The sequence below is a fragment of the Mesoplodon bidens genome, assembly GCF_964165515.1.
Source record: "Mesoplodon bidens genome assembly, chromosome: 12".
Lineage (NCBI taxonomy): Eukaryota > Metazoa > Chordata > Mammalia > Artiodactyla > Ziphiidae > Mesoplodon > Mesoplodon bidens.
Window position 1 is genome coordinate 52,081,476 of NC_138168.1, and position 13,503 is coordinate 52,094,978.

Sequence of the window (13,503 nt, forward strand, 5' to 3'; positions counted from 1 at the left end):
AGTAATATGTGAAGAAGCCTGAGCTAGCCTGCTGGAGAGATTCTGTGGAGAACTGAGGCACCCTGATCGTTAACCCCAGCTAACTGCCCACTGACTGGAATTGCAAGTAATCTCAGTCAATGCCATGTGGAGCAGAGATGAGCTGCTGCAACTGAACCCTGAACAAATTGCTGCCCCAAGAATTGTGAACTAATAAATGGTGTTATATTAAGCCACTAAGTTTTGAGGTAGTTTTTATTCAGTGATAGATAACTGATACACCAAGCCTTGTCTAATTTTCATTGGTTCTTCATGTTGCATCGTTTCACTGTCATTTTAGTGAGATGTGGGAAAGAAGTAGACCCAAAAGTATATTATCATTCAACATGCTTACTTAGAAATCAATAAATTATATATTATAGATAAGAAAAGTTTTTTTTTTTACGCGGGCCTCTCACTGTTGCGGTCTCTCCCATTGCGGAGCACAGGCCCCGGACACGCAGGCTCAGCGGCCATGGCTCACAGGCCCAGCCGCTCTGCAGCATGTGGGATCTTCCCGGACCAGGGCACAAACCCATGTCCCCTGCATCAGCAGGCGGACTCTCAACCACTGCGCCACCAGGGAAGCCCAAGAAAAGTCTTTTTAGAGAGGAATAACTTAAAAACTTAGTCCTATTTTATGTAGAAAAACAGAAATAACATATCAACCAATACGGTTGTCAATAATGTAGGTAATTCCATGCAGCCCTGTAAAACATGGTGTGAGAACCCTGAGTAGGGACTGAGAAAATGCCATTCCACTTCTGTCTTCTGTCAATACCTAATGAGCCCCTACTATGTGCCGTTGCATTATGCCCTGTGGTAGGTAGATGAGCTTCGGGTTGGGTGGGGGAATGAAGATCAAGGTGGGGAAGAGAAGGTTCCATTCATTAAAAAAACTGTTAATTAAATAGAATTTAAAATATATATTTAATTTTATCTTTATCTCATCTTTCTTAATATGGATCTCATAATCTAATGGCCCATGTATCATGAGATAATACATGCATAGAGTTTATGAATAAAAATGCACATATACTGGGAGGAAATGCTTGCAATATTTTTACTTACACATGTAAATGATCAAAAAATGTGAAGGATGAGCTAGGAAGCACGGCTGCCCTTTTTAAGAGACAAACGTAGGTGAGAACTGTACCTGTCATGTAATATAAATAAACACACCCATGCATACAAGATGTCATCTAACTGCCATGACAAAGGCCTTGGGAAAACATCAAGGCATATCTACCCATGGAAAATATCACAGTAAAGACCTACTCTGTGCTGACACTGTAATATCCTGTCTGGAGGAATCAAAGTTGGAATTGGGAGTTTTCTAGCCTGATTTAAAGTACATCCAATTCTCTTGGGGTTTTCCTTTTAGGTCAGGCCTGACGTAGTGGTCCCAAAACCTGAAAGTTCTTTTCGGATCATTCTAAGGGTTCATACCTATAATAAAATATTACAAAAAACATCCTTAGAACCCCTCTACCTCCCAGCTCATCTTCCAAGTGGCCTAATCAGACTCAGGTGGTTTGGACTCTGTTCCAGGAACCTTGCATCAAGTCCACTCTGATGTGACCTCAAACACCAGGAAAGAGCCATGTTTTAAGCTGAGAGTTCACTACATTGGGGAATTTTCTCCCACCAGTTGCCTGGCTTCCACTGAAATGTTTTCTTATCCTTCTGGCTATTTTCACCTTTCTTTCAGTTACTTTTTTTTCAGAAGATTTTTATTCATAGTCTTCTGGTTTTTAAGTACCTACCACATCAATTTTCATGCTTTTTCTTTACTGTTTTATTTTTCAGTCTCCTCTTAGCCCTCCCTCACGGCCACATCTGCTTTCCGCCTTTACATTTTCTCCACATTCATTTATTCCATGCTGTCCCAGCTGCTTTCCTTTGTTCAGTTCAAAATATCAGCCACAAGTTTCCCTATTGCTAAGTAACAGCATCACACACACACACACCCTTTTCCACTCTCTGCACGTTTCTTCTGCTGCTTTTATAAGTGCATGGGTCAAACGGGCTCTCAAAGAACACGAAGGGTGGTGCTTCGATCTTCTCCTCATAACCAGGAGATGCACACCCTTCCACACCCTGCCTCTTATTAGATTTTGCCTTCTTGTTTTACCTGATAATTTGCCCCAGGCTGTCAGATAACACTAAAACAGCACAAAACATCCCTTTGAGCTTAGACAATTTATAGACGGGAGGAAGGGATATAATTTCTGCTAAAGGAACAACAAAAGAGAAAATGTTTAAAGTTTAGTTACATGGCATGGCCTGGGCTCATCAAATCCAGGTTTTAAGAGCTTTCTATTAGGGATCAAGATAGCCAGCAAGTCCCTTTTACAGACCTTTATCTTGTTGAGTTTTGAGGAAGCTACTAATGGCACGTGGAGTATGGTGTGCACAAAATAAAGGATAAAAACAACACAAGAACTCATTATGCAGTTTTTCAAATCTCGGTCCTTTTCCAGATATCAATCTGACATGACAATTGTACCAAAAGCATAATTGGAGTTGTGTCATCAGCCCTTCTCAACATGCTATTAAGAGATTCCAAGTCTTCTGGCACATTTTAATACTTTAACGGCAGTGGGTACTCCATATGTCCAAACACTAGGATAGAGTAATAGAGATACCAGGACCTTGAAAAAAATCTTCTTTTCACCCTTGCAATGCCATAAATAATTTTCCTCCCTGGTGTGAATTCTTTCTCTCTCTCTCCTTGTGCATTGATGCAATGTCTGGGAAGCCTTCCCTGATAACCCTGCCCCACATTGTTGGTCTCAGCTCTTTGCTACAGTCAACACTGAGCTACCTGGGGGGCACTGGGGCTGCTTTGTCTGTAGGAACCACAGCCTTTCACTAGCTGTGTGTCCCTGCTCCTCGGGTACTTCTGTCTGTAAGGGAAGGACTCAGATCTTGCATGTAATGTATACTTGATCAATCGCCTTAAATTTAGGCATAGAACACAGGTACTCTGATAAGGGAGTTGGTTTTAGTTTCATTTTCTAGAGAGGAGAAGGAACAGTAGTTTTCTTTGTATTAAAGACCAAGTTCATCAGCACTCAAAGTGCCAGAAATGAAGCTTATGTACTTCCATCACTATCCAGGTTTGCAGACTGAGCATTTCAGTAGAGAAAATTTTCAAGAGCCGTATTTTGGCCCTTTGGTTGATTTCTGAAAGTAGAATCCCTCTGAGACTAAAATCCACTCCAAGGTATTCTAAGAATGCCTGACCAGAACTGGAATTGGCAAGCTACTATGATTTTCCTTCTAGAATCGAGCCTCTTTGGGATGTTATATCTTCTGAAAGGTTCAGAAAATTTTAATATGATTTTAGTTTTTAGCTAAGGGTAATCTCAACTAATGAAACATATATTTGAACTTGCTGGAATTTTTCATTTATGTACTACTTACTTTAAGCAACTGAAAATTAAACAAAATTTTTACTACCCTTCAATATTTGCTTCTCTTTTAACTCTCTTTTCTCCAACTTGAGGTACTGGTCAACACAGCTTATGTCATATTGATTTCTTTTCCTCACATCTCTATGTGTCTAATTCCTTTATCCCCTTCCATCCCACCTCCTCAATGTGACCTATAGTCCCACAGTCCCTCCTGTGACTGAAAACTGGCACTCTTCCCAGTAAACAATCTTACCATCCACCCAGAACATCGACGTGGTAATAATACATCCAGAGCTCTGGAGGACTCTCATATTTCCTGACCTCTCAAAGCTAATGACTCCTCTATTCATTCAGCCACCTATAACCTTGGCCACGCCCTCAACCTCATCACCTGGGACAGCTTCCCCTCTGAAACATTTAGGTAAAAATTTTTCTCTCCAACCATAATCTCCTTCTCTTCCAGCCTCATTTAGCTACTTTTCACACAGTCCACCAGAACTTTCACTTCACAAGCCCAGCCCAATTCTTCACCTAGTAGTTTCTTTTTTTCACTCCTTTCCTACCTGCAGAGATCTCGCGATCCATCACTTTAACTATGTTCTCTAATATCGCGACTCCATTGCTCCTCGTTAGCAAATCCCCGACCTTGAATGAGTTCATCTTCATGTTTTCCCTGTCCATCTGCACCCACGCTACTGAGATGTCCTGGAGAAATAACACAACTCTGCCACGGGTGCTATTCCAACCCCCTGTCATCAAGCACTGGTCCCTCAAAGCTGCACAGCAATCCTCATCATCTATCTGTTATAAACCATCATCCATTCATTCATTCATTCATTTACTTATTCCTTAAATATTTATTGAATACCCGCTCTAGCAGTATGCTGGGTCCTGAAAAATAACTGTGAGCGAGACAGACAAGGTCTCAGTCCTCAAAGAGCTTAAAATCGAGCCTGGAAGACTGAAACCAAAACCGTTCCAGAGAATTGAATTATTTGGAGGCTAATGTCTAAAAAGAATGGTGAATGGATGAAATAGTTACTATGGTGAGTGGGAGAGAAGATGGCTAGGGAAACAAAGGAGGAGAGCTAGCAGCTTTGAGGGACCAGTGCTTAATGACACAGAGTTGGAATAGTACCAATGGCCGACTCGTGTTATTTCTCCAGAATAACTCAATAGTGTGGGCGCAGACAGGGAAAACATGAAGATAAACACTTCCAAGGTTGGGGCTTTACCATGCTGATGACAGGCAAGGGAGTTGAGAAACTAGAGAGAAACCTTATGGAAAAGATAATTTAGATTAAAAAGTATTAATGGATTTGAAGTGCCTTTTGATAGTTATTTCTCTTCTAAACAGATACTAAAAGTACAACTGCTATCATATGATTGTCTGGAAAATTATTAACAATTAAAGGGCATCCTCATACTCCAAAAAGTTGTAATCTCCTTGAATATTGTTCTAAGAGATATATAAAATCTTATCTTTTGCTAATTCCTAGTGATTTTCTCTTTTCATTTTTTAACATTATACAAGTACAAAAGAATGAAAATATTCTCATTTTTAAAATATTCAGACGTTACAGAAGTATTCAGAACAAAAGCGAACACTCCCAACATCCTTCTTCCCATTTCCCATTCCCTGTCCCTGCACATAGGCCCTGTTAAGAGCTTGATATATGTCCAGACAGGTCTCGTTTTAATGGGTTTACATACAAAAAGATGTTTGCAGGCATATGTATAACACACCTAAGTTGTAGAAACTACATAGTTAAATCATCTTTTTGAGAGGGGAAAATGTAAACATTAGAAAGACATGTCTTCCTTTAAATAGGAATAAACTTCATTGCAAATCACTTGGATCTAAACTTAAGCTGCTTTCTATAAGCTGATATGAAAGCTCAATGATAGAGAATATTAATGATCCAGGGAACAAAACAATAAACCCACTTGCTGACTCATCGGGTTGAGACGTGATCTTAAGTAAAATTACACTTTGTTATACACTTTTGTCACAAATAAAGTTAGGAAACAAAAGAGAAGATCTGTAAAGATAGATAGGACTCTATTAAATGTTTTCACTACAAACACAGCATTTACCCATCTGAAGTGTAAGCTAACTTTAGCTATCAATATCAGGGTTTGTGAAACATGTTCTAAATAAAATACAGAAAGTCATAATATATGGCAATATAGGATTGATAGATAAGAAATCATACCTCTTGTCAGTCACTTCAGAACTAATTGAACCCCCAGGGAACTGACTCACTGGGTTTTATTTCTTTTTTTCTTTTTCTTTTTTTTTTAATTCAATTTTTATTTTATATTGGAGTATAGTTGATTTACATCTTTTTTTTCTTTTTTTCCCACATTGGACTAGTCATATATTTCCCACACTATAAAAACTCAATGAATCTTTTGGAATGTGACCTAGCTTTTACAATTGCTATTTGCTTGCTGCAGCGTGACTCAAATATATAGTTTTGATAGCTCCTAAGATTAAGGACAAATAGTTTCTTCCATAATGTGCATATGTACATATATAATTTTGGATAGAACTATGCAATACATCTTCTACAATTTGCCTTTTTCATTTAACAATATGCTGAATTCCTTTTATGCAGTACACGTAGATTTACCTCATTCTTTTTTAATTCCTCATTCTCTGTCATAATAAGGAAACACCATAATTCATTAAACTACTTTCTTTTCACTACACTTAATTTTTTATTACTACAAACAATAATGGGATGCTTTGCATATATTTTTGTTTACATATCTAAGTGTTTCCATAGGATACACACTTAGAATTGGAATTTTAAAGAAAAGCGGCTTTATATTTTTTGTTTTTATATATCTTGAAATAAATGCAAACTTTTGCATGTCAAGATGGACAAAGTATATAAAAAGTTAATTCACAGAACAGCAAATCTAAATGACCAACAAACACATATAAAGATACTCAAACTGATTAATAGCAGGAAAACAAAAATTAAACAATGGAATATCACTTTATAGCTATTAAACTGGCAAATATTTAAAAGACCAATAAAACCTATTACTGGTAGAAATATGGGAGAAAATTGCCTTAGTTTTTCTTGGAAAGCAATCTAGCAACATCTATTAAAACTAAAAATATATATAGACTTCGACCAACAAACTCACTCTTAGAATCCAATCCCATAAAATGGCCAAAAGGCCAGAATATAGAAACAAAGGTGCTCTGGGCAACATTCATGCTTTTCTACAAATACTTGTTAAGTGCTGACTATGTTGCCATCCCTTCAGAAATGAATAAGACACAGGCCCTGCCCTCAATGTATTCACAGCCTCTGGGGGGAGAGAGTTAAGTGCCCAAGCAATTGGAGTTCATGAGAGAGATGCAGAGGAAGCAATTCAGGCATTAGATGGAGGGCTGCAAAAACTTCACAGAAAAGCACACTCACATGACTTGGCAAGATACAGCATGTTCCTAAGGCCTTGGATTAAGTTGTATAGTCCACGAGAGCTAAACAGAGTAAAAATAACTGGACATGGGGAAACATAACCCTAAACTGGCCATGAAACAAAAATCACAGGTAATCTAATTTTTCTAATGGCAGGGGTGACAGAATATGAGGGGCACGATGGAAAAAGGATTTATTATACTTTTGGGGAATAAAATCCAAAGAGTCTATGATTAAGTGATAGCCCAAAATGCTGTATTGTTCTATGCCTAGTACAGAGTACACTCTTGAAACGTATTTGTTGAACCAACAAAGACAGAATTGGGAAGAGCATGTAGAAAGGTTTAGCTCTGTGGTGATCATTTTGGAATGTATAGAAATACCGAATCACTATGTTGTGTACCAGAAACTAAGATTATGTTGTGGGTCAGTTATACTTCAAAACCAACCAACCAGACTCACAGAAAAAGAGATCAGATTGGTGGTTACCAGAGGTGGGGAGGAGGGGGGTGTGAGGGGATGGGAAATTGGATGAAGGTGGTCAAAGGGTACAAGCTGCCAGTTATAAGATAAATAAGTACTAGGGATGTGATGTGCCACATGATAGATATAATGAACACTGCTGAATGATATATACAAAAGTAGTTACGGGAGTAAATCCTAAGAGTTCTCATCATATCATTGTATCTATATGAGATGAAGGATGCTCACTAAACTTATTGTGATAATCATTTCATGATGTATGTAGGTCAAATCATCATGTTGTACACCTTAAACTTATACAATGCTGTATGTCAATGATATCTCAATAATACTGAAAGAAAAAATGTGGTAGAATAAGTGTTTAGAAATGTGAATGTAATTATTTACCTTCTTTAATTTAAAAAAATATGTATTAAAAATGTTTAGCTCAGATAAACTTGGATTTAGTCAATAATCTCACCTATTCAAGACTTTTCCTTGAATAGACTCTCCTCCTTCTCACTCTCCCTACCTCTTCTCTTTCCTTCCATCCCTCCATTCTTTTCTTTCACCATTTTTCAGAAGGAAAGACCCCAGTCAAATTGAAATTCTAAATCCCATTAACCTCACTTTGACCCTGTTGTTTCACCATTTAACCATGAGACAAAATCATCAGCTCTTAAAACATGAGCTTTAAGTGCCAAAACGGTGTTGAGCAATTTTTAAAGGATGAACATTCCATAGGAAAAGAATGTCTAACATTAAAAACAAACAAACAGTTCATTAGAATCATAGTCATCTATGACAACCAAGATAATATCAGTAACAGACTTCAGGAAGGGGTCATCAGACTGTGGAGAAATAAAAGCAGCACATCTAGAAAGAAGGTACGTTTTCTCCCTAATGATTGTCATTCAAGGAAAAGACATTGGCGTGGGTTCGAATGAAAAGGCTGGGACCTCCATGGACTAATGCAAATGTTCCCAGGGTCTAAGTGCTGCTTGGCAAGGCTCCCATATAAACAGCAAAACAACCGCATAGCAACATACATATGCCCATTTCTCACCCTTTACTGTTTGTCCAGAGAAGAGACCCCTACTACTCCCTGTCTGCTTCGTAAATTTTGGCAAACAGGAGTTGCGTCTGTATGCCAAGTTGAGGAGTGCCACAGGCTGGCATTTCCCAGCACATGCTGTTCATCACGTGGGTTCCTGGAGCGCTGCCTCTTGGCTTCAGAGGCTCTGGAGCCCCCCTTCCCTTCCCCCATTTCCTCTCACAAAGAAAACACACAATAACCGTTAGCAAGTGTGTGTGTGTGTGTGTGTGTGTGTGTGCGCGCGCGCGAGTATCCCAAGTATCTTTCGATCTGGTGACCTGTTTTAGGAATATTAGGAAAGCGTTTCCAGCTTGTTTTTTGCATTCTCAGGAGTAAACAGAGTTCGCAGTGAGAGCAGAATAACAGACACTTCTAAAACAAAGAAAACCCACTCTAAATGCTGCTTCCCTGGGACCATTCGCCATCTGTTTATTTCCTCATGGCAGCGCTGCTAATGGGGGACTCCAGCAAAGGCACCAATGTGCAAATCCAGACCGGAGGGCTTTTCCTCTTTCCAAGAGGGTGTTTCCTTGAACTTTCCCATCTGCCTCTGAGTAAGATGTAGAAAATATTATTTATAAAATAAGACTAGCAAATGCCTCACAGTGAATAAAAATAAATCAGGATGCAGTTTGTCATCTTGAAGAGAAAGAAAGGAAAATGCTCCACAACTGGAGTCACAACTCACTTTTTCACACCTCCTCAGGGAACATCTTCAAATGATAGGCAGGATGTGGGTTTGTGGGAGTTAAGCTCAAGAACACTCAAGTGGCCAGAGCGAGATCCAGCCTCGTCATGCATATTCATGAGAGGCAACCTGAGCTCCGGTGTGAAACCACAGTGTTACTGTGTTTCCTGTACACACTTTGCAGCCCACACTGCCAGGAAATGCTGTAACGCTGAAGAGCCCCGGAGCCTCGGTTTATAACACGGTTGAGAATGATGACTGTTCACTGCCGACTTAACCCACACATTTAACTGGATTTTCTTCATCGCCTTATGACGGCTCAAGAAATATCCATCTGCCAGGATGCATTTTAGAGCCATCACTGTGCAAATGTGAACTGCAAGGCTTTGGCTAATAAGAACCAAAAAGGAATAAGGTTATTTATTTTCAGTAGAGCCTTGGGCATTTATTATTAATACTCTAATGGAGAAATAGGTCAGTAGAGCATATACACGGGAAGATAATTTTCCTCTACACACTGCTTCTCTTCTCAACAGACTTTCTACAACAAAATACCCAGAGTGAGTTTCACCTGCCAGAAAACATAAACCAAGGGCCTTGTTCCAGTGGGATTTAGGGAGGCATGTACTGGATTTTTCATTCCTTCAGTGAACAAATGATAACTGAGTGTAAATGCATACTGTTCTAGGCACTTCGAAAACTGCAATGAACAAGAGATAAAAGTCCCTCCATCACGAAGCTTATGACAGTTTATTGTCATGTTCTTCTAGGGAGAAAGAACACCTTACTGTGTACCTGTCACGGAAGATTCTGGAACTTTTAGTTCAATATCTTTCAAATGCCCTTGATGACTCTGTGGATGAAAAACTCAGTATGTGTGTCCATGCGTGCTGTGTGATAGAGAGAAAAAAAAGAGAGAAAGAGGAAAAGAAAGCAACACTGAAACACAGAATATACCAAGAGGAAGACTATTAAAAAAATAATGGGTTTACCTTTATGATCTAATGAAAACACAAAAGACTCTAGTACTGGGAAATGAAAAAGAGACACAAAGGAACACTGGAATAGATGGGAAAACCTGATATGTTTTGTGTTGGGAAGACACAAAATATTATCGACATATCAACTCTCCTGACTTAATCTATAAATCTGACATAAGACCCCAAAAATCTTCATAATGATATTCTCAACTAGATAAGCTGATTCTAAAGCAAGAAGAAAAATCTCCAGGGAAAAATGTAATGAGGGGTAGCCCTATCAGATACTGAAATATAAAGCTTCAGACTAATCCATAACTAAACAGACAAAACAATGGAACTGAAATAATGCCCAGAAGTAGTTCCAAATGCATATGGGAATGTAATATCTAATCAATATGGCACATTCCCCATGGCTCTGTTTGCCTCACTACCACTGTCAACCATGCTGCATGGTCCTTTGCCTCTTTCTCATTAAGGGGCTCAGTGCTAACCCTAGGCTCTTGGCACAGAACAGCTCGGCATTAGGAAAGAGGGCAGGGTTTAGAAGGTAAGAAACAGAAGTAACAATTCTACTCCACCACTTGTAGTTTGGTGAGCTTGAACTTGGAACTTTACTGCACTGAGCTTTGGTTTCATTGTCGATAATGTGAGAATAATAAATCTATCTCAAAGAATTGTTGTGAGGGTAAAATAAGCTGATATATATGAATCTACCTAACAAATTCTGGTACTGAAAAAATAAACATATCCTATTTGAATAGCTTAGTAGGCATCTTAACTCTGGGTTGATTGTTTAACAACTTGTCTGCAGACAGAAACTGCTTTCTAAAAAATTCTTAAATCTTTCTTTTCCACACAACATTAAAGTAAATAAGTTTTGGAATAAAGAAAGAATTATTTTTAAACTCAGCTTTTAGACTCATTGATTTCCTTACACAGAAAATTCTTTACAAAGGAGATAAATTTTTCAGTGGGTTGATTAAATCCAGCACAAGGAGTTTGGTTACATAGCACGGAAGGACCTCCTGACTTCAAAGTTTGTAAGGAAAATGTGGAATTTTTAAAGATGATCCTGGACTGAGATGGGACTAATGGAGACCCATCTTGTGTGTAAGGACTGCCCAACGCCCAGGTGCAACGTCAAAAATGGAAACTGACTCTTGCACAAAAGAAGCTTGAACAATTTATGGAGCAGGTAGGAATACAAACACAATGGCATGTAAATTTTTAATTTCAACCTTTCGTTGTATTGTATATCAGTGCCTAAGGGATAAGAGGATATTGAAGAAAGTTGTGGGGATGAAAACATGGAAACCACGTATTCTCTGGGAAAACATGACAAAGAACCATCTTGAACACTGTTGGAAAGGGATGAAGTGGCATCACTTGGTGGGAAGTGCCAGGCTGAGTGGTCTGTGGATACATCAGAGGTGGAAGGCGGTTGAAGGAAGAGGCAGTAAAGGGTCTGATGGGCCTAGTGAAGGCCTGCAAGACAATGAGTTGAGTCGTAAGGTGGTGGAATACGTGCTGAATAACTCTAATTTTGTCAGGCAAATGATGAAAAGAACGCTTGCTGCTGGATAGGATGGTTCGTATAAGGAAGGAACTAAAGGTGGGAGATTAAAAACCATTCCCCATGTCTAGATGCTTTGGTCCAATGCAGCCTGTCCCCATGGGAATGGAGAGAGCATGTGACTTCAAGAGGCCCCACAGAGCAAGGATCCTTAGAACTGGTGATTTCCTGGACGAAATTATAGAAGGGAAAGATCTGACCAAGTTAGGAACATAGGAGGCTGGCAGGAGAAAGGAGCCGTTGACAACAACGGGGAACTTCAGATGTGACAAGGGTTCGTAAGGAGAACAGGAAAGGAAATAAGCCTGAGTTTGGCTAAATTTAGCTGTTGGTGACAACCAACCAACATATGACCCAAACTCTCTCATAAAAAATATCAAAACTCTAAATATAATAATTTCAGAATTCTTAGCAAAAGAATATTGTGCTGTTTTTTCATCATGAGGCTAAGTGTTTTTTCGCTATTATATTTGGTTTTTTTTTTTTGTTTTTTTGCGGTACGTACGCGGGCCTCTCACTGTTGTGGCCTCTCCCGCTGCGGAGCACAGGCTCCGGACGCGCAGGCCCAGCGGCCATGGCCCACGGACCCAGCCGCTCCGCGGCACGCGGGATCCCCCCGGACCGGGGCGCGAACCCGCGCCCCCTGCATCGGCAGGCGGACTCCCAACCACTGCGCCACCAGGGAAGCCCCTTTCGCTATTATAATATGCACAAAAAGTGTTTATAAAGGTCATGCCTATCACTGACCTACATCTTGTTTAAGGAAAATGGATCTGTTGCAGACACCAATAAAAGAGTCTTTCCTCCCACCCTCTCCTTGATAGAAAAAATAGCAGAGGAGCACATTTTTGGCAATCTCGCCGAGAGGGGAAACATCTCCCACAAAGTCATCACTTCCACCATCTGTCTTGCTCCAAAGTTCACCAGCTGCTAGATTAATGCATTTCATATAAGTCATCATTTTGGTCCTCTCTTGGACATTGGTCTATGAATAGGTGAGATGTTTCTAGGTCACTGTGTGGACTCTGAGATGGATGTCAGCGCTGGGGCCACAGTTGGTTGTGATGGAAATACAGGGCACACACCGTCAGTATACATGTCACAATATCACATAAGAAAATCGACATCATTATTTTATCATTCCTACCTTGTTTTTTATAACTGGATTGATTATTCTCCCAACTCACCAAGTTTGGTTTTGAATAATCCTCAGGTGTTCCCCCCACCCAAGACAGGTGCTCAATGGATTTTCAAAAAATGTTGAGAATTTTCAAAAGAGTGTATTATATTTGTATTATATTTGCAAACTTTTTTAGCAGAAGAACTTTTATTATCCTAATGAGAACCCGTACATATGAAATAGGTGATTGTCATGAAGGTCTTTCTCATCCCATCTAAACTTTCAGGGATGGATGGGAACTATGTCATTCTCTGTGAACCTTTGAGGTGTCTGTGGAGATGAAGGCAAATCCAAAAGAGAACCCAGCCTCTGTTGAGCACCAGTAGAAGAGCATGGCTGCCCAATGGGACTGCACATAAGAGCCAACACTGTATGTGATCTGATGTGCTTCTAGATACATTAGCCACACCTTGTAATACATGAAAGCACAGGCTTTGGAGTCAGACAGACCTGGGTCTGAATCCTGCTGGGTGATCAACAAAACTCAGTTTAAACATCTATGAAATGGATATAACAATACTCATCTTAAAATATTTGTTATAAGAGGAAGATGAAGTCATGTATATAAAGAGCTACCATAGTGCCTAATACATACTGAGTGCTCAAAAATGGTAGGTAATAATAATAATTATTATTATTATAGT